The sequence below is a fragment of the Xenopus laevis genome, chromosome 2S, assembly GCF_017654675.1.
Source record: "Xenopus laevis strain J_2021 chromosome 2S, Xenopus_laevis_v10.1, whole genome shotgun sequence".
Classification (NCBI taxonomy): domain Eukaryota; kingdom Metazoa; phylum Chordata; class Amphibia; order Anura; family Pipidae; genus Xenopus; species Xenopus laevis.
The window spans coordinates 124,860,695-124,886,864 of NC_054374.1; the positions used below are offsets into that span (position 1 = coordinate 124,860,695).

Sequence of the window (26,170 nt, forward strand, 5' to 3'; positions counted from 1 at the left end):
TATAGAAAATTGTGCAGAACTTTGCACACTTAGGGCAGAGATACACATAAAGATTCGGGGAGATCGCCTCTTCTTCGGGGCGACTAATCTTCCCACAATGCCTGCCCGCTGGATAGAATCTAAATCGCCGTCGGGATGAGTGATGTGTTTTCCAAGGTCTCCCAAAACTTCCTTGTGAGGCAACTTCAGGTGACTTCAGAAAACAAAGCTCTCCAAGTGCCATACCACCGGCGATTTAGATTCTAGCCAGTGGAAAGGCAGTTCGGGGAGATTAGTCATCCAAAGAAGAGGCGATTTGTCCCCGGGTGACTGAATCTTCCCGAATCTCCATGTGTGTCTCTGCCCTTAGGGTGGTGGCAGAAAGGGAGATTAGTCATCCATCGACAAATCTCCTCTACTGCAGGTGACTAATCTCCCCGCACTGCCTTCCTGCCGGCAAGAATATGAATTGTTGCAACTTTGAGTGTTATTCTTGCTGGCGGGAAGGCAGTGCGGGGAGTTGCCCGCAGTAGAAGAGAGTTCTCACTGGGAAATTAATCTCCCCGTCTGCCACCACCCTTAAGGTAAATGTCCCACTAGAATTCAGAGGGAATGTGCCCAGGCTATGATAAATTATACCTTTGTTTTAAAGGAGAACTACAGATACAGAAGAAGAGGAGCTACTCTTTATCCATATACATTGTAAGCTCTTCAGTGAAGGGGCCTCCTGCCATCTGTGTACTAAAACTAGCAAACACATTTTTATTTTCACTGCTAATGTATAACTATACTACTGTTTGTGGTTATGGCTAGTAAAGCACAGAATACATTTGTGATGCTATATAAATACATACAGAAAACCTTAGAAGAGGTACACACAGAGCATATACACCTGCATTTTTAAATGCATATAAATGAAGTCACAAATATTTTCACAGCCCCAGTATTAATTAGAATATGCTGTACACAAATAACACAAATGCAAATGACTGAAAATACATGAATAAGTATTGGTTGGTGCCATGTGAATAAATGAACCATAGGAGATTGCATCTGAGTCTTGCTGAAAAGGAAGCTTTTGGCATGTTGAATGCTTCAAGCTTTGTCAAGCATTTAGTGTCTAAAAACTACTTGGAGAGCTAGTGACAGCAACAGTTACTTAAGGAAAATGAAAATACTTATGTTTAACCCAACCTAGGATGAAAATGTGTCCTGCTTTATTGTTTTATAGATCATTCTTAGCTTTTATCCTTATTACTTAAAGCTCCCGGAAATTAGCATAATTAATGTAATTAGATATAATGCACATTGTATCAGAATAATTTCCCTTTGTCTTGTTGCTGTGTCCCAGGCTTACAAGTAAGAAGAATCAAATGAAATACCTTCTGCTCCTTCCACAATTGCTCCGGAGAAACACAGCGATGTAGAATATGACAGTGTTCTTCAGTTCCACTCTTCTGCTAAAAAAATAATATAAATATTCATATTTTAAATACAAAACAAGCAATACAGCATTTCCAATACAAGCTTACAACTGCTCTAGGGGTCATTTATAAAATGCATAAAATGTGCGCCATCTACCATTGCATCTTCCACTTTGTTTGGGGTGTTAAGGTGGGCAACAACAACAAACTGTAAATTTGTGACAAAAAATATAAAAGGGTTATAAGTCAGTAGTGTCCCACTCCTAGTCATTAAGAACAACATATATTAAGAGTGGATGCTGTCGTCCCACATAGAGGGAAGACTTTTTATGAGATAGAGATGGAAAGCCCTAATCATATTTTCCATTCTCTCACCACTGTTCCACCCATTTGCTAATGAATCTTAAGATTGCAGGCAAGAGCATTTTACTTGTTTCTCCTCAATATCACATCACTTGAAAAATGTGAGAAATAAATAAAAGTATAAAAAAAAAACAGGTAGTACTAATAGGCTCAGTACAGGGATGCTAACAAGGATACATTTGTTGCATAGTACAAACTTGCACTAGTCTGCCTTTGATTTGTGTTAATAAAATAATTCATGCTGAAATTATATTTTATAATTGTGTCTGAAAAACGATTGCGCTACTGTTCATGAAAGTCAAAACCAATGCAAATCTGCAAAAAATCTGAAAATACAGAAAGATTTTACAATTGGAAAAGGACTTCTACATGATCTTGCCAGATTTGCAGAGAATAGAGATGTAGTAGGCATGCAAGGTGACTGTGCTTCTGCACACGTACATTGCAGCTGCTCATTCCCATTCTCTAAATTCCAGTTTATTTTTAAGCCGACACAGAATGTAATCAAATGATAGCACTGCTTTACATTATGGGGTGGTTCACACCCATAAGCTTGTCCTTTTCCATTAAATATCTAATAGGAAATCGAATTTAAAAAGAACGAGCTAATAATGTAAGTTTTATTCATTCCATAAATAATATTCCATTACTGTGTTTGGATGAATGTGATCCCCACAGTTCAACACAGTTTGATGCCAAATATAAAATAATTTTTTTTGTCCAATTAGTAATGCAAGGCTATCCAATGGCAGAGCAGCCGGCACTACACACCATCAGTTATTCAGATCTTCCTTTCTGGCTATTGTGAAGCACTGGGGTTTGGTTACCATAGCAGTGATGCCCAAAGCGAACGTGTTTTATCTAAGGATGGCTGACTGGAGGGTACTGCTGCTCTAATGTGACCCATTTTTCTTTTACTTGCAGTGCAATAAAGGGAAGATTGTTTTGAAACGCAAAACTTTAAGTATTTCACGTTGGCTGCTGTTTGTGTTTCTATACAGCAAAGGAAGGAAAACATGGGACTTATCAGTCCATGAATTGTCGCTAACATTCACTCAGCTGAAATGACATCAATAAAAAGCAAAGTAGCCAAAGGCAATGATTACATCCACTTTTCTGAACACGCTGTAAGCTGAATCTGTTCCAGTACGTAAAGGCTCAGGAATAGGGTAGACGGCTAAATGTTGCCTCTAAAAAAGAGGAATTGCTGCTGTTAACAGAAATGTACTCGTGTTCCCATGGTCCCCAATGTCAAACTTTAAATGGTAATCATAATACCTTAGTGGGATGTTTAGTATTCTAAAATGGCTCAAAAACGCTTACATTTATTTAAAGCACACCTTTTCCAACAATGGGGCAGATTTACTAAAGGGGGAAGTGGCCATCGCTAGCGAAAATTCGCCAGAAATACCATCTGAAGTTTATCAGAGTGCAAGTCACATTACTGGGGGTACCTAGAAAACAGACAATTTGTCTAGCCCCATGTCAGATTTCAAAATGAAACATTAAAAAATCAGCTTTTTGAAAAACTGATTTCAGTGCAGATTTCTGCTGGAGCAACACTATTAACTGATGTCTTTTGTTCTTAGTCTGATCCAGATGCACAGAAGACAAGCATCATTTCAGCTGTGCAAATAGCAAGCATCTCAGCCTTAGGAATCCTGTTTCATAGTTCATTTGATAATTGTCAATATTAAAGAGGATGTCCACCTTATAATTAATTTTATAATGACGTACAGTATTTGACAACTTGCATTTGTGTTTGCTTTGTTTTTGTTCTTTTTTTTAGATTTACAATTTCCAATTAATTCAAGTTAAATCTGGTTGCTAGAGTGACGGGCCATACACAGAGAGATCCGCTCGTTTGGCGATGTTGCCAAACATTGAGGTGGGCGATATCAGGCTGATCTGATCGTGGGCACCTATGGATGGTAGCATCGCTGGACCGCATCACTGAAAAGATGCGGTCCACGATCTGGCTGGATTGTTACCACTGCCCGATCGTCCTCTGGCCGACCGAAGATGGCGCCCTTGACATCTGGCCAACCGAAGATGGCGCCCTTGAGCTCTGCTGAGCTAGAAATGTGTGATTTAGAGTCAGGATAACAAGCAGGTACCACTTCTTTATCTACTCTTGTTCTTCTGAAATAAACTTAGTTAGTCTAGCATAGGAACATCCTTTTGTCAGCCATGGATTCTTTTCATAATAGATTTTATAATACAACCAATAGGAGGGGGGAGGCATTCAGCCAGACACGATACAGTCTAATTACTCACAAGAGGGACTGAATTCCTGGCACAAAGCAGATGTCAGAGAAAAGATTGGAAGAACCCTTACCAGATGGAATATTGGGAAGACATCTTGCCGCTGACTTTTTTATTGCTTTCATTAGACTGACCCCTTTCACAAGAAAAAAAAAAATCTCAGCCAAACAATGGCAAATAGAACAAGATTTACACAGCAAATACAATGTGAAATAGCGAACAATAAAAATGGCCCCTGGAAAGGTTAAGGGACTTAATCCTACCTTGCGCTAAAATGGAATTTAGTATTGGCTGATTCTTGCTCTTATTATGATACATTTTGTGTAAAAGCTTGATGACTGAAGAAGAGACCTACAGAAAGCAAATTACATGTGATTAAAATGATACTGCTATATTTAGACTTTGCATCTGGGACACCCAACTAGCCCTTTGGCTGCTATTCAACAGCAACAATAACCATGCTGGGAGTTGTACTTCAGGAGCATCTCCTGCCAGCCTCACAAACAGTATTTATAATGTTCCTTTAGCTGCTTCTAACTGCTGTGACTCAAGTTTACTTTTGCTAATGCTTCTAATTTTCACTTGAAAAAAGAAAAGCCTCCAAAAAGAATTCCAAACTAATCGTACTTTAATAAACCTAGCTGGACAGCAACAAAAGATCAATAGAGATTAACCTCCCCAAATATAGATCATCTATAATGAAGTGCTGTCAAATCTTCCCTATACAGTGGCCCAACTGTCTGACATACTAAACATTCATGGGCCTAATTATATCATATAGATGTTGTTATACACAGTTGTCCATAGTCAAGCAAGCAGTCCTAAACTTACGTGGGGGGGGGTCACATCAAGTAATTGTAAGCTGAAGTTCCTAAACCTGACTGTTTTGCCAACCTGACTGTCCCATCTCAGCCTTTCTAATGCTGCACAAATATGGCAACTCCCTCATACAGTAACATGGGGCATCAGACAGGTAATGTAAAAGCATCCTGCAAATACTTTATGACAAAGTTATAAGTAGCTTTCAAAGGCAATATTATGATAGATGTAAAAAAGATTTTAATTTCTGGTGTCAGTATCTCTTTAACCCAGTGCTCCCCAACCAGTGGCTTATCAACCCCTTGAATGTTGCTTCCACTGATCCTAAAGCAGGTGCTTATTTTTGAGTTCCTGGTTTGAAGGCAAGTTTTAGTTGCATAAAAGCAAGATGTACTGTCAAACAGAGCCTCCTGTAGGCTGCCAGTCCACATAGGGGCTACTAAATAGCCATTATTTGGCACCCCCCAGGAACTTTTTTTCACGCTTGGGTTGCTCAACAACACTTTAACATCTGAATGTTGCTCACGGGTAAAAAAAGTTGGGGAACCCTAGCTTAACCAAACGCATATTCACTATCCTCCTGGATTTGCAAAATCAATTAAATATATTATAAATAACTTTCATATCCATCTTCATATTCATTTATTACACCTACAGAATGATGGCCAATGTTCATCTGCTGGGGAAACAGAGGAAAATTGATTGGTACAATATCAAGCCATCGTGTGTGCAGTATAAAACAAAAGAAAGCATCTGCCTTGGAAAATTACTTCCATGACGTTCACAACAGTTTTAAAGCTTCTGCTATCAAACGGTATATAAATTCAACAGAACCAAAAAAAACAAAACCCACGATAATATTTTGTTGTCTAAGCCACATACAGCAGAGATAAATAAAAGGCAGGCTTCATCAAAGCACAGTTCCTCCTGTTCCTGTCATTAGCTTCCATTGCCAGCATCATACAATCTCGGTTTGATACAGGAGTCGTGCTTTGATCCCTGCCAAGGTTCTTTGCCCTAAAACCAAAAACCAGCCTGGCATTTGTATTCAAACACAGTTTCACAGCATTCACAAACTATAACAGCAATCTGCAATATACTATATCACATTTACTTCTTGTCTTTTCTTAAACATCATTTGTTTTTTAATGTTAAGTGAAGGTTAAGTAAGGTTTCTATGTACCCCCGATTCTAAAATATAAGGATATTAAGTTACCATGGCAGTTGACAGACAATGCAAATATAACTCACAGTCCAAACGTTTATGCCACCTAGCTGAGTAATTGGTACTAGACTAAAAAACACGATCTCATTGAAAAATAAAAAAAGCTTTATCTAGCATTAGCAAAACTGCTATATTTTCTCATGTGCTGGAAACACATTAAGGGGCAGATTTATTAAGGGTCGAATTTCGAATTCATGTGAGTTATTCAAAACTCCCATAAACTCAAAATTCGACTAAATCGAAATGTATTAATAAAATCAAGTTTTCTCAGCTCGGACTAATTTAATCGACCCAAAAAACTAGAATCAACCCCGATTCGAATTAGCAAAACTTGAATCGAATTAAAAAAAACTTGATTCAAATTTTTTTCTCCGAAAAGGAAGGCTGCAAACATTACCAAAATGATCCCTTTGACCTATACAGCAATTTGGCAGGTTTTAGGTGGCGAATAGTCAAATTTGAGTTCTTAAAGGGCCAGAATTTGATACATCTCGAAATTTGAATTCGAATTAAAACTCAAATCGAGTTTGGATAATTCGCAATTCGAATTTTTCCTTTGACCCTTAATAAATCTGCCCATAAATGTTTCAACAATGTCATACACTTATGAAAGAGCTTTGTCCAAATATTAAGTGTGTTAACAATACATAAAATACACAACATTTTTACTAATACTGCAGAAATCTGTCAAATTCTAAAATGTGTGTAAATTGTAAAGGCTTTTACATTAAAAGAGATACAACGATAATGCATACCTATCACCTCTGCATATTGAGCAAGCCAATAGCAGAGGTGAAAGGTGCATTGGCATGCTGTCATAGTGCCATAGGAGCTCAAAATAGTGCCAACAGAGAGGTGTTGCTGCTTTGATGGTGAGTTTTTGTGATGTCCAGGGTGCAGGGGTTAGCAGTGCTGCAAGTGAAACTTGTAGGGAAGTAAGGGTCTGGCTGGTGCTGAGTTACCCAAAACAACCATGTCAATAGAAAAGACTCCAGCAACTGCCTGCTGCCTCCCAGTGCTGCACTGACAGGCTGAGACCAGCAAAAACGATTTACTTACTGTTGGGACCCCAAATTAAACAGCTGACTCCTTAAGTAGCTCACAGCTATGTGGCTGTCTAACTGACTGATCATGTTTTCATATATGTGAGTCCCTGCATGTTCATTCCAGATAATATAATAAATATTACATTATTAAACTATAGTTGATCAGTCAATAATCCCACAAACCTGGTTTTAGAGTGATTCAGAAAGCTGCTCCTTAAGCAACAGTTCTTTTAATCCTCAAAACACATGACTAAAATATGTGGCCGCTAACATAAGCCAAAAGCAAACACAATTGGCCTGTGATTGGTCCTACCTTCATACCTGATGTAAGAACAACTCTGCTTTAGCCCTTTCTATTGTGATATGGAATACAGACTCTCTAAACATATATCAATATACATAAAACATATAGTCACTAATAAATATTCAAGGAGAAATACCTGAATAAAACATAAGCTTTTAGGGAATAATTGATTTTATAGGGGCTGGACAGGTTCAGACTATATTTGTGTGTGAAAAATGATCTTATGCTATTGCATTTTACAGATACTTCATTTAACATGCTTTTAATTTTAAATGATACAGTAATATAATTCTCTGCCTTTTTGAGATAGAATATTAATAATTAATAAAGGTACCTATCATAATTAAACCCTCGGTGGAAATTTAGATGCCCAACTTCCCATGAATTTTACACAAAGCCTAAGGTATTATTAAAGTCCAGAGCTGGTATTGTAATTTGATTAAATTAAATCTAATTAAATTTCTCTGCACAGGCAGAGTGCTATCTATATTTTTGGATAATATGTAAAGGCTAATGCAAGGCACTACCGAATTAAGAGCAAGAGAAAGATTAGCATGCCTGTCAGTTGCTATCATCTGTTGACTGCTGCTCATTTTCAATAATGTATGATTAGACTAAATGAACAGATATTGCTGCATGGAAACAACTAGTAATTTTCTTGTTGTCTTCCAGTCATGTGTCTTGTCCTCAAAGCAATGTTTATGGGGTTGTTCAATCAACATATTTGTATATACATGAGGAGAGACACGTGTACTCATAAAAAAACATGGTGGCATATCTGCTGTTCTCGTTTTGTGGTTCCAAAAATGCCTCTGTATGGTTTGCATAAAAGTTTCCAAAACCACATCTAGAAGAATCAGTTGGGCTGGAAAGGGCAGAAACATAGATTTACTAATTGTTTCCCTATGAAGATATGCTGTTTATAGTAGTGTCTCATCACATGTGCTCTTTAATTAAAGTGTTCCATGTTATTAATAGGATTGGGAAAGAATCCTAAAAAGGTACTGTCATAAGTGCCCTGTTAATGCTATTTGAATACTCAGTTACAACCCACTAAAATGATCTATGTATAAAACACTACAATGCATTGCACTATCCAAAGTCTGTCACTGATAAGATTTATGTCACAGGCTTAAAAATGTCTAAGAGAGAAATATCGATCATAAATAAAACTGCAATATTTGCTTACACGAAGAAGGACAGCTTGGTGAGCTTTAGCCTGGGATGAGTGAAGCTCCCCAAACCCAATGCATTTTACTTATGGTGTTTATTAAAATATGTTTATAAACTAATTAAAAACTGTTTATCTTTACTTTTCTGTGTCTCTTTATTCTATAAAAGGAACTGCTGGCTTAGAATCAACGATGCTGACATAAATGTATTTTTTGGCACTGGGCTGAACCAAAGGGATAAAAAAGGGATATTATTGCCCAAGAATAAGCATTGGAAGAATGTGCAATGTTTTGTCAATAGTATTAAAATTGAATATAGCAGAACATTTTGTATGATCAATGGTTTACAGACTGATTAATGTATTGCAAACCTGCAGCCTGGGGAGATAAGCGAAGGCTGAGAGGCAATGGCAGGGCAAATTAGTTTCAATCATCTAATTTAATTTTGTATACACAATTAAACAGTGATGTGAATATTTTTGTTAGTTATGATACAGGCTGGAAGAAAATAGATGCAGGAAGTGGCATAAATTTAGACCACTGGATTCACCCCCCCCCCCCATTGCCTGTGGTCTCCCACAATCACCAAGCCTGATGTAAAAGCGGGGGTGGGGTCCTAAAGGGGATTGCAGGCTTCAGTGTGGCTGGGATAAAGGTTTGTATCCCTTGAGAGGGTGTGAGTTACAGGTCCTCACAGACCTCTCTGGCTGTGGTTCCCCTAGCAGGCTTAAGGTGGCCCTACATGGGCCGTTATAAGCTGCCGACAATCTAAGTCAGCAGTTTATTGGGCAGTGTATGGGGCCCTCCGACAGGCTTCCCGGATTGATATCTAGCTGAACATTGGTTTAAAAATACCATTGGTTCATTAATGCAGTCCCCGGTCTGACCGCCTATATTCTCTGCGTTGTGATCCAACCATTGGGCCCACAATCAGATCAGCCCCATTTTGCCCATCTAGGGTCTGCTGGTAATACAATAAAAGATACATGCAGCCTGCGCCCACTAGTTCTCCATAACTAATGCGTCCAAATGACACACAAGTTACAATTTCAGTGCTGCCTGTATTCAGTGCAGATTCTCCTTCTCCAGTGGGAGCTCACACACAGGAAAGGGTGTGATAAGATGTGGATTAGGTCAATGAATAGTGATCTTGCTGAAGTATACAGCAGATAAATGAGCAGTTTCCAATTGTATGAATCTGTTCAGCTAGACTTTATGGAAGAACTACATGGAGAAAACATTTACAGAAGGGAAAAGAAAGGCTTGTACACATTTGTCATTTTGCATCTCAGTGACACTTTGCATCACATTTTATGACAAGGTGAAACTAGGATTTTGATATATGGTTATGCTCATCATTGTTGTGTCTGGTTTAAATGTGAGGCTCATGCTAAGAATAAAATGATGCCCTCTATGTAACAAGTAGGTGGGAAACCAGTTTAGCTCTGGTATTGTAGAGCATCTTCTGCCCTTTTTAGCATTAAAGTGAGGGCACACTGGGTGTATGGCCTGTTTTTCTCCACTTTTTTTTTGTAGGCAGGCTGAAAGAAGGGGATCCACCCCTAATGCATGTTTTTTGGGCTGATCCTTGCTCCGTGTAAAAGCATTAAGCCTAATGCTGTTTCGTTCAGTACAGCCACAAACAGAAGAGTAGGAGCGGATCCACTTCTCTCTGTGCGCCTACAAAGGCCGGTGGGTCATACGCCTAGGGGGTCATTTTTTAAGGTTCAACTTTGAATTTTTGCCACGAATCAACATTTTTTGAACAAAAACTCACAAATTCAAATTATATTTTCAAGACTCGAATGTCTGGTTTTTATTAAGCAAAGACTTGGTAACTCGAATTTAAAAAAAACGACCGGCAAGTCCATATAGAAGTCAATAGGAGTTGTCCTAGGCAAAATTCAAGCCATTTTTTAAAATTTTCATGAAAGCCTATAAACTCTCACTATTGTATTGTATTATATTACATTCTAATTTTTTTCATAAAAATAGCAAAAAGGTAGTATACAGGTGATACATTTATTTACTTGAAAAAGGAACTAAAATGTTCTGAAAGCTTGCTATAATTATCTTAGTTAGCCAATAAATGTATCACCTATATACCACTTTTTTGTTATTTTTTTGCGCTGTGACTTGCTAACATGGTACAACAACTTTAGCTTGATTCATAAAAACCAAACAAGTTTTTTTTTTAAATCGTGAGTTTATTCGAAGTAGAAAAAACTCTAAACTTCATAAACTCTAATTTTGATAAATAGGCCTCCTAGTGTGCCCAAACCTTAAAGGAATTGTTCAGTGTAAAAATAAAAACTGAGTAAATAGATAGGCTGTGCAAAATAAAAAATGTTTCTAATATAGTTAGTTAGCCAAAAATGTAATGTATAAAGGCTGGAGTGATTTGATGTATATTATGTCAGTCAGAACACTACTTCCTGCTTTTCAGCTCTCTTGGTTTACACTGACTGGTTACCCTGGTTACCAGGCAGTAACCAATCACAGACTTGAGGGGGGGGCACATGGGTCATAACTGTTGCTTTTGAATCTGAGCTGAATGCTGAGAATCAATTGTAAACTCACTGAACAGAAATGTACCATGTGGCCCCCCTTCAAGTCGCTGACTAACTCAGAGTTAGTCCAGCCTTTATACATTCCATTTTTGGCTAACTAACTATATTAGAAACATTTTTTATTTTGCACAGCCTATCTATTTACCCAGTTTTTATTTTCACACTGAACTATTCCTTTAAGGGTTCAAACAATCAGGCATGCATCTGGACATGATGGACAAGCTCTTTTGAAAAACAGAATCTAAAATGTTGAAATAATTGGCTTCTTGGACAAAAAACACTCCCAGGAATCGCTCACGATTTCCAAAATATAGGAAATATACGAGATTTATGGTATAATAACAATACATTTGTCAAAAATAATCCAGAACAATAAATTTGTAGTTGCAGATGATGTTTTATTCCCATCTGCTATTGGTGAACAATTCTTAGGAGAAGAGGTATACCATTACAGGCATATACTTCTTGTAAAATGCAAATAGAGGGAAAGTAATACTTAATGCATGGCTCTGTTCAGTTCTGATCAATATGTCAATATATTTTATAAGATATAAGTATTTTTTACACAAAACTGAAAAGAATATTTATCTTTTATTTAAATTCTAATGGTACTTAGTACTAGAAATTAGAATCATGTACAACAAAATAAGTAAAATTAATGTAATTTGGACACAAATCCCCTAGCTAAAATTCCTCATCAGGTTTAAGGGTTTCCTCAAATGCGACTTCATATCTAAAACAGGGTGGATAGTGTTGCTAACATATTAAATATATCTGATTAATTTTTGTTTGGAGAGACTTACAAGATAGGTTTTCTACCGCAGAACATATAAAATGATGAACTAATATAAAGCAGCTGATTTCTCTTTTGGGAGGCTAAGCCTAATATTCTTCGCCTATGGCAATAGATCAAGACTATGTGCCACTTTATCTTCAAAGCTATGGTGATCTCAACGAAAATGAATCCATCTCATCAAGATATTCTACATAGTCAAGGGACCCCGCTGAAGTCGCCAACATCTCTGCTTCACATATACAGTTAAGCATACGTCAACTGTACCATGTCATCTAAAGTTAGTACTATCATTGTTGTAGCTCGTCTCTTTCCCACTTCTGACAGAGTGTCTGGAGGGGGGGAGGATGAGCTCGTTTCATTATCTTTCTCTCTTCTCTGTTTTCCTCTGTTTGAAAATACCTGACGACACTGCTTGATTGTATAACCTTTTTCTTTTCTTGGAAAATCAATAAAAAACTATTGAAAAGAAAGCTATGGTGATCTATGGTGAGTTTAGTGCTGCCCTGTGGTGCCTTTAACTCACTTCGTTTAATGGGGTGCACTTTGGACAAAAGGATGAGTAGCATAAACTCCAATGTACATTTCCCTTACTGTCAGAAATGACTAGGTAATGACTGCTCCTTTGCCAGATCTAGGAATTAATGTCATTGAACTCCTGAACTCTAGATCTCAATGACAAGTGTACATAAAATGGAATTTTGATGGGCACATACACTAAATGGGCTTTCTACTAATACAGCACATACAAAAAACTTTTATAAGGTAGAAGACACTTTGCATTGCAAGGTTATTGTGTTTGCTGCATTATATATAAGCTGGCCTATCAAGGTGGCACAATTGAGACTGATGCAAGAGACCTGGCAAACTTTAGGGTTAAGACATCTGAAAGAAAGATTTTTAGCAGCAGCCACTTAGGAAATCCTACCTCTAACAGGCAACGCAAAACCAGGGCTCAGTAAATATAGCCTGATGTCCTGGTCATGGAGTGGCCCCATTTTTTAGTTATAATAAGGCACCAAGATTTCCGATGGATATACAGTAACTGGCAAAATTGTTACCTTGGACATATTTCCAGCCAGATAAACTATGGATAACTAGTGCACTACGGGAATAACAGCCAGTCACCAATGCAGCTCATTCACTAATACTAAGCCAATGTGACTTAGGAAAGTTTGCAATAACCCATGGCACCAATTACAGATTTACATTCACTATTCTGTTTGCAGCAGATGAACAAAGGTAATTGCTAAATAGCTACTAGGTGTTACTATACTGGGACAATAACACAGAAACCCAATTCCCACTAACAGCTAAAGACTTCAGAGAAATGCTGGGAGTTGTGGTTCAATAATACCTGAGGGCCTGCAAGTTGAGAGTCCCCAATCTCAAACTTGAGGCCTCCCTTACTGGGGGTACTCTTGTCCATAACTGTGGATTATTTAGCATGTTTTCAAATCAAATAACAAATATGAAGAAGCAGGTCTTATTTCTTAGTTAAAATTATAATGCAATATAAATAGTCTATTCATGGTATTACCCTTCACAACACACACATTAAATCCATTTGTTTTAGAATCCTGTACGATATAAACATTTAGCTTTTCTGCACCCAAGCCTAGATTACACTTTCAGACAAGATTATGACAGCTATTCCCTGGCAATACATATCCTGCAGCCAAGTTCCCTCTGCCGATTCAGTACAAAGGGAAAAACTCTTGTGAGTCATTATGTTGTTTTCTTGGGTTGTCATTTTTCTTCCAACTAGACATAACAATGACTTTATTTCTATATAGAAAGGCCTTCCTGCAGCAAATCTCCCATTGCACACTCCCTCCTTACAATGAATGGAAAACACATATGCATCCAAGTACACTCTGTGACGGAGAAGGAAAGACAAATCTGGGTAATATCTACAGATAGATTTTACCTCTAGACCGGGGACTGAGCATTCCTACAACACTAAAGCTGCAATCCATTCATACTAAAATCCATCATTTGTAATAATGCCATGCACAATGACATTTAGGCAAGTGCTTGACTAATGGAATGAAAGAAAAGCACAATACCATTAGTCTATGATACCCTAAAGGGAAAATACTATAATGATTCATTATACCTTAGCTGCGCTTGCTTCCCATCCTTCAGTTGTACACATTCACAGTTTCAAGCAGGAAAACTATAACTGTGTGTTCAAAGTAAGAACACGTTTGATAATACAAATACCTGCCTAAAGGTGGGAGCACACCAACACAGACTAGCTAAAAATTCCCATACAGGCAGATCAGAATCTTAGTCAGGGTCTGACCAGTGGTGAGCAGCACAGGGCTGAGCACTATCACCTGTACAAATCCTTGCTCTCCCATGCGTATCACAAATGCAGGAAAAAAAAGTTTTGTTTGCATCTAAGAGCAGGGTCTGGCTGGTCTGCCAGAGACCCCAGTGGATCCCAGACAAATATTTCTCTTTCCAAATGTCAACTCCTTCTTATTTCCACCATTGGTCTACATGACATTTATTAAACGTAGAACTGCCTAGAGCTCTTTGTTATAAGACTAATGTTGGTTTCTGGTTCTACCTAAAGGCCCAATCTGACACTGTTTAAAAGGCTCAATGGCAATTTTCAGTAACAGTTACCAGGCTATAATAAATTGCAGTTCTTAACTTCAAGATTAACTGAAAGTTTTTCATCTTTCTGTGTGAGGGTTCCAGTCCATATACTACAGGCAGCATATTGCTTAGATTCCTAGACACTGCATGGGAAACCTTCTCTCTATTATCTCAGCTGAATGAGTGGATTTTGCATAAATGTAGGCATTCTGCCCCTGCTACTAAGTAAGTATCATTACAGTGAAACCTCAATTTTACATACCCTGATTTTTAGTTTTCCTGCATTTTAAAAGGTTTTTCAGTGGTCCACTATATAAAATTCATAATACATTTTCCTGGGGTTTTCACTGTTTTTCTTTTGGTTCCCTAAAAACATAAAATGGGGTTCTACTGTATTAATTTATTTACTCAAATTAAAGGGAAAACTTACCCTATCATTATTTGCCTAATTATTGAGTATATCCTAGCCCCATTGCAAAACTCAAAAAAGTATTGACCATAAAAATTGTGGAAAGTCTGTTTTTGTCAAGAAATAACATAGGGACAAAAATATCAAACGGGGCCATTCCCAAAGGTTTCTGAACCCACTGTTAACATTTTAGCAAATAGTAACCATTGGCATTTAAGTGTCTTGTAGACATGGCAGTTCACTTTTTTTATTTAATGTCTTAATTGTCATACTTCACTTTACAACAGAGCAGAAGAGGAGTCAGATGCTTCTGTTTGGAGTGCCAAATTCTATGGCCTTTTGTTTGATGGGAGACGTAATATAAACCAAGCTTAGTCCTTCATAGAACCTTCATTATTCTTCTCCTGTGCAGATTTCTATACCTAAAGCTCTTTCACTCGTGTAACAGATATTTATATATTATTCAAAAAGTAAGATGTTGAAGAGCTTCCAGCCAGTATGGGTAGTATCACATCATTTATTTAATTTCTGCATTTGCTTTCTTCTAAAAATCTTAGTTTTAGGTGTAACAAACTGCATACACAGATGTGCACATCTAATTTTTCACTTCCAAAAACTGAAAGTCCAACTTGTTACAAAGTACCAACACCTTGACTGTTTCATCTCTGATGGATGATCTTTAAAGGGTTGGTTCACCTTCAAACAACTAGATGTTTTCAGATAGATCACCAGAAATAACAACTTTTTCCAATGACTTTCTATTTTCTATGTGTGACCTTTTTCCTAATATTGAAGAGTAAAGTGTCATTTTTAACTTTCTGCAGCAACTCTGGGAGGGAGGGTCGCCGACCCTGTAAACTGTTCTAAATGGATACATTTAGTAGCTACATTTCTTATCTTTGTCCCTGCTGAGCAGAATCTCTGGATTTCATTACAGGCAGCTGTTAGAATAGATACTAATACTCCAGAGATGCTGCTGAGAAATGTATCAACTCAATGTTGCAAAATTGTAACGCCTGAATTACCAGAAGGGCAAAATTTAATAATAACAGGCTTACTACAGAACCACCTAACTACACTGGCATCAGTCTATGATCCCAACACCTCCAAAAAAGCCTTTTTCAGAGGCTTCTTTACTAAACTTTCTCAGAAGGCAGAGTCATAGTAGGCAGAGATTTTAATACTACACTATATAACAACATAGACAGGTCACAAGGTGTGTTGGAAACTAGAACCCCTAACACCCAGGACCAAGACTCCAAAAACCTAGCTGCTGAGACCTTAGTGGATATATGGAGAGAAAAACACAACCATTGACAGGGACTATTCATACTACTCCGCCATCCATGCCTCATATTGAAATTGATTTCATATTCACCAAAATTACGTTTGTGGATTATGGCCACTCGACTACAATTCATGATATCACATGGTCTGATCATGGAATGATGGAAACTGTGTTCACCCAAATGAGATGAAATAAGAGGACATGGATGCTGGAGACTGAATGAATCTCTACTAAATCTCCAAAACACTTACACAATATTTCAAAACAAACACCCTAGCGGACACATCCACAGCCATCAGATGGGAAGCCCATAAAGCTGTGATATGGGGGATATTTAGCAAACATGCTACACAAAGAAAAGCAAGGAAGAGAAAACCCTGCAACTTTCACAAAGACTATATGACCTAGCCACCACCCACAAACTGAAACCAACCCCAAATAGCTAACTATACAAGACACAAGAGTTCAGCTAATCCAAGTGCTCACAGACAATGCGGCATATACCATGCAGAAAACTAAACATTTATATTACGTATATACCAATAAGCCACATACAATGTTAGTTCGCAAATTAAAATCGCTACATACCTCACAAACTATCCATGCTAGATGTACTACCATGAGAATAATAACAAGTGATACCAAACAAATACTTAAATTTAGAACTTTCTACACAGAACCATATGCAGCAGACAAAGCCCCCGAGGCAGCCCAGGCAAGCAAATCTGAATTTCTAACCAAGTGGACGCCCCCCAACATAACAAGGGAAAAACCAGGAGATGCTAGCTGCACCAATAGCCATAGAAGAAATTGAAAAAGGTGATTAAAGACTCTAAATTGGGTAAAGCACCTGGCCCAGATGACTATACATCAAAATACTACACACGATGCTTCCTAGCTTCATCCATCATGACCAAGTGGGATTTGTGCCAAGACACCAAGTGGCGGACATTGTCTGTAAAGCAATAGACTTAGTTTGTAAAGCACCTAAATTGACCTCACCTTCCCTTCTCCTGTCACTAGATGTGCAAAAAGCATTTAAAAGACTAGACTGGAATTATACGTTAGCTGTATAAGATAAAATAAATATACTTAAACCATTCCTCATAGGTATCAAACAACTCTATACAGCACCCTCAGCACAGATACTTAGCATGGGACTTCTCTCCAAACTGCTACAACTCAACTTTGACTACAGATGGGAAAGAGATTCAGTTCATATCTAGGAATATACCTTACCCCCTCATATGACAATCTATAGAAGGCCAGCTACTCTACACTAATAGATAAGCTGAAAAAGGAACTAATCAAATGGCATTCCTATCACCTTTCTTGGTTTGGCAGAATAGCAGCTGTCAAAATGACACTATTACCTCGACTGTTATACTTATTCCGGACACTGTCAATACATTTCCCCAAAACAATAGCCTCTTCACTCGAAAAAGCTATATCAGACTTCATCGGGGGGGGGGGATCTAGGATTAAAGCAGTAATTATGACTAAACCGAAATCATTAGGAGGATTGGGAGTACCCCATCTATACAGATATTATCTGGTACAGTAATGGTACATATACATGCCCCAACAAGGGAATCCTGGAAAGAAATTTAAAACAACTTTGCAGCCCCACTACACTTAGCTCACCTATTCTAGATACCTAAGGCATCTAGAGACACCCCACCAGATCTCCTACCCCAATCACAACAAGCACTAGATCTCTGGGATGCCATAGCAATCAAAATGAAACAAACTACCCCCACCACCAGATACAACAGAACTTTATTTTACAACAAAGATTTCACACCAGGATGCATACCCACAGAATTTAGACCATGGATAGCAGCAAACCTACTAACCTTACTTGACTTCGCATCTGGTCAGGAAGAACATAACATTCCACATACACAACTCTTTCAGTAGTTACAAATAAGGCATTATGTAGAAACCTCTTTTAAAACTCAAATGAATCAGGCCCTTTCCTACTTTGAAACAATGTGCCACAATCACTGATACCCAACACACTTGATTTCACTATTATACACGCTTCTTGCATCATACAATACAGACATACACCAGCCCTACATGACAAAATGGGAAGAGGCTCTAGATCTCACAATCTCTGAAAAGACCTGGTCAACAATCTGGGACATAGCTAAAAAAAATCCCTATTCACAGTTTCTAGTGAAAGAGCATACAAAATTCCACTGGTACTACACCCCTACACACATCAGCGGACTTAGTTGCAACCCAGATCACTCTAGATGCTTCAGAGGGTGTGGAGAAAGGGGATCCTTCTTGCACAATAGCTCAAGAATTCTGGAGATGCCTATTAGCAGCAAAGTGTAAACAATCCAAAATTACAGGGTAGCAATCATTGATATCGAATATAAACTGGATTAGAGCAATGGAATCCATAAGAGACAAACTACAAGACAGAAGCTAAAAGGGGGAGTGGCATCCGTGGGCCCAGCACCTGGATAACCTGCAATCTAGAGATACCATACGCTGAACACAAGATGTTCCAACCTCTTATTTATCCAGGACCTTACAACGTTCTCCTTTCTCTTTTCACTTTTTCCCCCTACTCTTCTGTTTCTCCTCTCTTTTCTCTCCACTATACCTGAGTCCTCACACCCACTCCAATCTAACCCCCCCCAAATGTATGCTGACTCAGGAATATCATGACAAGGGGAGACTCACTAGATGTATAATAATAAATGGGTAACACACCATCATGTTAACTGGTGATGCAATTAGAACACAGTTATGTATGTTTTATTCAGCAAAGTTAATCCCTTGTTACATTTTTCAAAATTAGTCTTTGCTCTGAAAATTGAAAATAAATAAAAACTTTAAATATCAAAAATATAGACTTGTAAACATACACTATTGCTTATTTTAAAAGCAATGGGCTCTTACACAAGTGTTGTTGCTCACATACTTAATTTTTTATTAAAAGCAAACAGACGCAATCTCATTGCTCTGTTTGTCAGCTGACATCTTTTACCCTGTTTATGCAAAGAAACACTACAAAATGCATTTTTCCCACAGAAACTAAACTGAATGTGTTTTTTCCTATCCACGTTATAATAAAAGCAAAGAGCCTGAAAATATTATTATTCTCTAGGAGATATATGGTTATTTTAATAGAGTATTATGTCAATGTTTATTTATTCATTGCACCGAAATACATTTTTCAATGTGAAGTGTGTTTGTTAATAGCAGTTGGTAAAGACATTTCCTTAATCTTAACAAAAAAAGATATTAAAGATACCATTTTAATATCAGAAAACAAGAATCATTCAAGGATTATTCAATTGACTGGTCTATTGCCAAATGCATATATCATAGAACTAATAAAGATCTAATTTAATTAATTATTCCATTCATAGACTTCTGCTGTAGCAGTATTTTAGCTGCCTGTTCTCTATTTTGTCAGACAGATTAATAAATAAGTATATAGGGCCAGGAGAACATGGTATATTTTCTACACTGGCTGCTCAAAATAAGGTTAATGTCACTTAGGACAATGGAAGTGAATGAAAACATTTGAAAAAACACACTGTTTTAACTACTTGGCTAATTACATCCAAAATTGCTCTATACACACTGCACTTACATTCAAATATAAGCCCCAAAGCATTTTTCTTAAATAATAAACCAAAAAATATATATGAATAACCTTTACATCTTGCTTGCAATGCAGAAAAACAACACCCTAAAAAAATACAATTTGAAAATTAAACATCCCTTGACAATACCATATAGCTATAAACAAGATTCATGAGTATCCTGTAAATTATATCCATACTAGACATTAAGCCCGTTAAATTAACGGGCGCTAGAACATATGTCGTCACATACCTCCCAACATTTCAGAATGGGTAACATTAGTAGGCAGGGCCCCCTTTGTAGCACTGGTGGCCAGGGGGTTAATGCTGGTGCCCAGGGGGTGTTAACATTGGTGGCCAGGGGGGGTTAACATTGGTGAGGTGCTTAGAATTGCATTTTCTTTATTTATTTGGGTGGCGGTGCCTTTCAGTCGGAATGCCAGCAGAGTAGATGCGATTTCCACTGTGTGGCCTGTGCAACTGTCAGACGTGTGATTAGAATGGTCAGTGTGAAGCCTGGGGAAGAAGTGGCAGTTGGATGGTATGTGGCCAGTGTAAGGGGGTAGAACGGGAGGGAGAGTTATGGGGATCAGTCTGGTGGTGGGATTTACCTCTCAGCGTGTTGCCTTCCTTCACTTCGGGGTCAAACTCAGCAGATAAGATCCGATGGATGCCGAACTTGAGGTCTTTGCTGGAGGGCGCTGGCTGGCTGCTCCCGTGCATTCTCGCTCTGCTAGAGACTCCGTAGCCGGTGCGGTTGGTAGTGGGGCAGAGGGGACAGTCTGTGGTGGAAGCCGGACTCAGGGGTGACCGGGGTGGGTCTGAGTGGGGAGCCAGCAGCAGACTGGTATTGGGCCGGGTACATGACCCCCACAGTCAGGGCTGAGGAGCATGGGGGGCTGTCGGGGTCGCCAGCGTGTAAAATGTCAGCGATACAGAAGGAGGGTTTCTTGGCAGTGTCCAGAGTTGCGAATCCCACGGCCCCACTCGCGGCTGCGCCAATGCAATACGCCGGCCACAGGTTCAAGTGGTAAGAGGCGTAAAACGGGGCCAATCCAGTGGCGTACATCTCTGCCCCCGACCCCGGGGAACACTGGGCACCCGATTATCTCTCACTTTGCAGGGGTCGCCGATCAGCTCGGGGCAATTAGATCTGTGGCCAAGTTGCTCTGGGCTGAGACCCCACAGATTCTCTATCCTCAGACTCCGCTAGACTTTGCAGGAACCGGCAAGAAGACAGGCCGTGGGGCACATGCGCAGTAGCGCATTGGCACATGCGCAGTAGCGCATTTCCACGGACACAGGGGCACATGCGCAGTAGCGCATTGGCACATGCGCAGTAGCGCATTGGCACATGCGCAGTAGCGCATTTCCACGGACACAGGGACGGACTGGACGCAGAGACACTTGGATTTTATTATATAGGATGAATGGTGCGTAGTGATGTCATCAGTTATAATTGAGTTCCGTGACCTGTATAAAAACACTTGGCCTGTGGTATTCTGCCTTTATATGATCATGGAACTCTTTGGTGACTTATAATATCCTTATAATTGACAACAAGGGGGCACATTATTCCCCTCATAATACTAAATATTCGAAACAGAAATCAATTAGAGCTTTAGGGATGCTATCCAAGGTTTGTTAATTGTGTTTGTATTAAAGCAGTTGGCTTTAGCAGTCTCAATTTTGTTTTAAAAATGAGTCATTATTGACCTGATAACCAATAAATATCTATCCATGCTCCTTATTTATGATGGAAATTAGTGAATAACAGATACATGAATATTTTGATAAATACTTAGAAATAATAGAAAATTATTTATTCTGATTTTATAGCAGGGCATCTATAACAACTCTTTCAAAGCTAGTTTGCCTAAAAGTTATGATATTTACATAAAAATAGCTAAATGTTTCCTGGTTTAATGACATAAACTATATCTGACTGAATATTTCTGCTTTGTTAAACGTCTTAGTTAAACTGCAATATTAAACTTTATAGTCAGTGTCGTAAAAAGGCCAACTAAACTAAGAATATCCCAAATATGCTGAAAAAAACTGGGAAACATCAACAAAAGCACAGATATAACATATCAGAATTATGAATATTAATGTTGATATGATAAAAAGCCTTTAAAAGTTGCCTTAGTTAATTCAATGATTAGACCTTGATTTTTTTTCTCCCACCACACCTGAAAGGAAAACTATACTCCCAAACAATGTAGGTCTCTATAAATATATATTGCATAACCATATTGCATATGTAAAACCCACTTCATGTAAATAAACCCTCTTCATAGTAATAATAGTAAAAAAATATAGTAATATGCACACAAACTATACATGTTAGGTCAGCTCAACTCTTCCTGTTAGAGCTGCAGCATTTCTGGTCAGGTGATCTCTGAGGGAGCACACAGGCCATTACAAAATGGTAGCTCAATGTGAAAGAGCAATATTTATAATATATATATTCCAGTTTGGTAAAACTATTTAATATGCCACTTAATTTAATGTAAACTATCTGTTACTTAAGTATTCATTTTCAAGTATTCGTTTTTGTTTAATATCTTTCTTCTGGCCTTGAGCAACCAAAAGGTTCCAGGTTAGTGGTGGAAGTTTCTCTGCATATAGCATGTAGGGTAATGTTTAACTCTAGTAAAAAAAGAGAAATTGCAATACAAGCACAACAATGCCAAAGAAAGGAACATTCTACCCAACCTGCACTTCTGCTTGCTGTGTGACAAAAAAAGGTTAAAAAATAAATACTATGAAAACGAGAGTGAGGAACAGGCACCATATACTGTATCTAGGTAACTTTGCCATTGTCCATTACCTATTGTATTCTAGTTTTTTTATGCCCTTCTGCTCTGGTCTGCTAAATACATATATTAATACAAACTTGTGTGTGTGTCTTTTGACTTTCCTTTGTCATTGATCCCGTTTTCTTTCTATTCCTGATATTCTTTAGACAGAATACACATCACAGTATTGTGTCATTTATAGCTGCACAGGATACAGAAAGGTTTGTTTTAAGCCAATGACAGCAGCAATATCAAACATATAATTCATATAAAACAAGCAATCAATAGGAAAAATCTATGCATTTTAAAAGCACACAAGTCAGGCCAAAATATTCACCAAGAAATCTTTCAGTCATACCTTATGGACGGCAAGGATATGAGCAACACCATGGCTTAAACATATGTTCACTGCATAATTTGTGATCTACAATATACATAATATCAATATTAATGTGAGAGCTGTGCAGTTTCCATTTCACAGTCAAAATGAATGTCTGTGTACTGAAAGTGGTCAAGGTCAAGCAACCAATATATCAGTTTTCCTATGTGCAGTCTCTGTATTTTCTCTGGGTTACAAAGGGAATACTGGTAAAAGTAAAACAAATGTTATTACCAGTTATAATGTGTGGTGTGACCCCTATGTCACACCACACATGAATGCCCTTGTGACAAACAAAGTTAAAGGGCTTGTTCACTTTTAAATGAACTGTTAGTATGATATAGAGAGTGATATTCAATTTGCAATTGGTTTTCCTTTTTTATTATTTGTTTTTTTTTTGAGTTATTTAGCTTTTAATTCAGCAGCTCTCCAGTTTGTAGTTTCAGACATCTGGGGGCACATTTACCTAAGGTCGAATATCGAGGGTTAATTAACCCTCAATATTCGACCGTCGAAGTAAAATCCTTTGATTTCGAATATCGAAGTCGAAGGATTTACCGATATTCCTACGATCGAAGGAATAATCGTTCGAATCGAACGATTAAATCCTTCAAATCGAACGATTGAAAGGATTTTAATCCATCGATTGAAGGATATTCCTTTGATCAGGAAATTGTTAGGAAGCCTATGGGGAACTACCCCATAGGCTAACATGGGCCTCAGTAGGTTTTAGGTGGCGAACTAGGGGGTTGAAGACATTTTTAAACAGTACTTCGACTATCGAATGGTCAAATAGTCGAACGATTTTTAGTTTGAAACGTTCAAATCGAAGTCGAAGGTCGTAGTCGAAGGTCGAAGTAGCCCATCCGATGGTCGAAGTAGCCATATTCGACCATTTGAAATTCGAACTTTTTTTCCTCTATTCCTTCACTCGAACTAAGTAAATGGGCCCCCTGGTTGCTAGGGTCCACATTACCCTAGCAACCAAGAATGGATATGAATAAAAGACTGGAATATGAATAGAAGAGGGCTGAACAGAAAGACAAGTAATAAAAAGTAGCATTAATAATACAATTGTAGCCTTACAGAGCGTTTGTTTTTAGATGGGGTCAGTGACCCCCCCATTTGAAACCTGGAAAGAGTCAGAAGAAGAAGGCAAATAATTTAAATACTATAAAAAAGAAAAACTGAAGTCCAATTGAAAAGTTGCTTAGAATTGGCCATTCTGTGACATACAAAAACTCAAAGGTGAACCACCCCTTTAACATTTTTTATTTAATAAATGTGTCTACCGAGTGGCAGACACAGATTAGAGGTTATCTGAATGGCACTTAGAATTTTAAATTTATATAAATAATTTACCTACCCATGGCCTGTATTCATGAACAAGAACAAAATAGTTTCAGACTAGTTAATTTACTATAATTGTGTACCTTAAAGGAACAGTTCCGTGTAAATATAAAAACGGAGTAAATAGATGTGCAAAATAAAAAATGTTTCAAATATAGTTAGTTAGCCAAAAATGTAATGTATAAAGGCTGGAGTGAGCAGAAACATTTTTAATTTTGCACAGACTATTTACCCAGTTTTTATTTATAGACTGAACAATTCCTTTAAGGACATATTAGGTCATAGCCAGTAATGGCATACATATTATGGCCTGACCATCTCCCATAAACCATCTCCATCCAAATTAGGTTTTGGAGAGAGACTAATATCTAGTATTCTAGTACAGGTATGGGATCCATTATCTGTAAATCCGTTATCCAGACAGCTCCAAATTACTTAAAGGCTGTGTCCCAAAGACTCCCTTTTATTATAATAATTAAACTTTTTAAAAATGATTTCCTTTTCTTTGTAGTAATAAAACAGTATCTTGTACTTGATCCTAACTAATTTATAATTAATCCTTATTGGAAGCAAAACCAGCCTATTGGGTTTAATTAAAGTCTACATCATTTTCTAGTAGCCTAGTAGGTATGAAGATCCAAATTATGGAAAGCTAAGTTATCTGTAAAACCCCAGGTCTCGAGCATTCTGAATAACAGATCCCATACCTGTATAGGAAAATAATGTGTTTTCCATAGCAAGACAAAAGATGAAGTGAAGTAGAAAACAAACAGTAACTTTGCACAGACTGTATACATATTCTCTCTGGCTTTCTTTGCCTTTAGAGTAGCTGTCAGATTGCACTAAAAGAAGATAAAAAAAGCAAATCCTGACATTTTCAGGGTTGAACAGTCCAGCCAATTGCAATTGACATGCATGAATTCTGACATTTTCCCTTCAAAATTCTGTTTACTTTGTAAAATAACCTCACCTGCCATTTTTAGTTAGACTTTGCTTTCCCTCCTATAAACCAGCTCTCTGCCCTTCATAACTAATTATCATTCAAAATTCTCTTTTAAATTGATGGCAACTTTGAAAATGTTTAGTATTCCAAAGTACAGAACAAAAATGTGTCTGCCCTCATTCAGAATGATGCAGTTAAGAAAAGTATGTTTAAAAACACAATATACAGTACATGATCTGAACTAAAACTGACACACCTGTTATGTTTTGAGTAGCCGAGGATGAGTACAGTATAACAGTGCTTTATTAGCAGGCTCTCATGCAGGCATTACACAACAGTAACTTTCACTTTTAAGCTGTCAGGAAGTATGCACAGTATAAGTCTGAGCACAGTGACATCTACAGGCCATTTGTATAAACACCACATATTCCCCCTATAGTAGGAAAGCATTTGGGCAAATGTAATAAACAACAACAATGCATCTTAAAGCAATAATATACATTATTCACATCACATAGTCCTGGGTCCATGCAGGTAGTTTTCTGATTCTCTCAGTACGCCTTAGGTTCACTTTCTTCAGGTCTATTGCATTTGACATCAGGAGTAGGAAAATGTCCTTCATCAAATGGAGCTTCTCCAAAGTCATATCTAACAGGAGCAAGATGACTTGCATTCCATATGCGTCCATCAGACAGTTCATATGTGTATGGTCCTCGCTGGCGTCTCACTTCAAGTGGTTTAGTAAATTTAGATTGTCCTTGTTTCAGTATTCCTGGTTTCTTAATTCTGGCTAAAGATCCAGGCTGAAAGTGCACTTCT

At 37.9% G+C, this 26,170-nt stretch overlaps 1 long non-coding RNA gene across 1 annotated transcript in view; it reads right to left on the reverse strand.

Moving 5' to 3' along the window:
- Window positions 1–707: 707 nt before the first annotated feature.
- LOC108709789 overlaps window positions 708–26,170 on the reverse strand; it is a 90,300-nt gene continuing 64,837 nt past the window's right edge. Inside the window, exon 4 of the long non-coding RNA XR_005965894.1 lies at window positions 708–1,439. This is a non-coding gene — a long non-coding RNA (uncharacterized LOC108709789). The remainder of the gene's footprint in view (window positions 1,440–26,170) is intronic.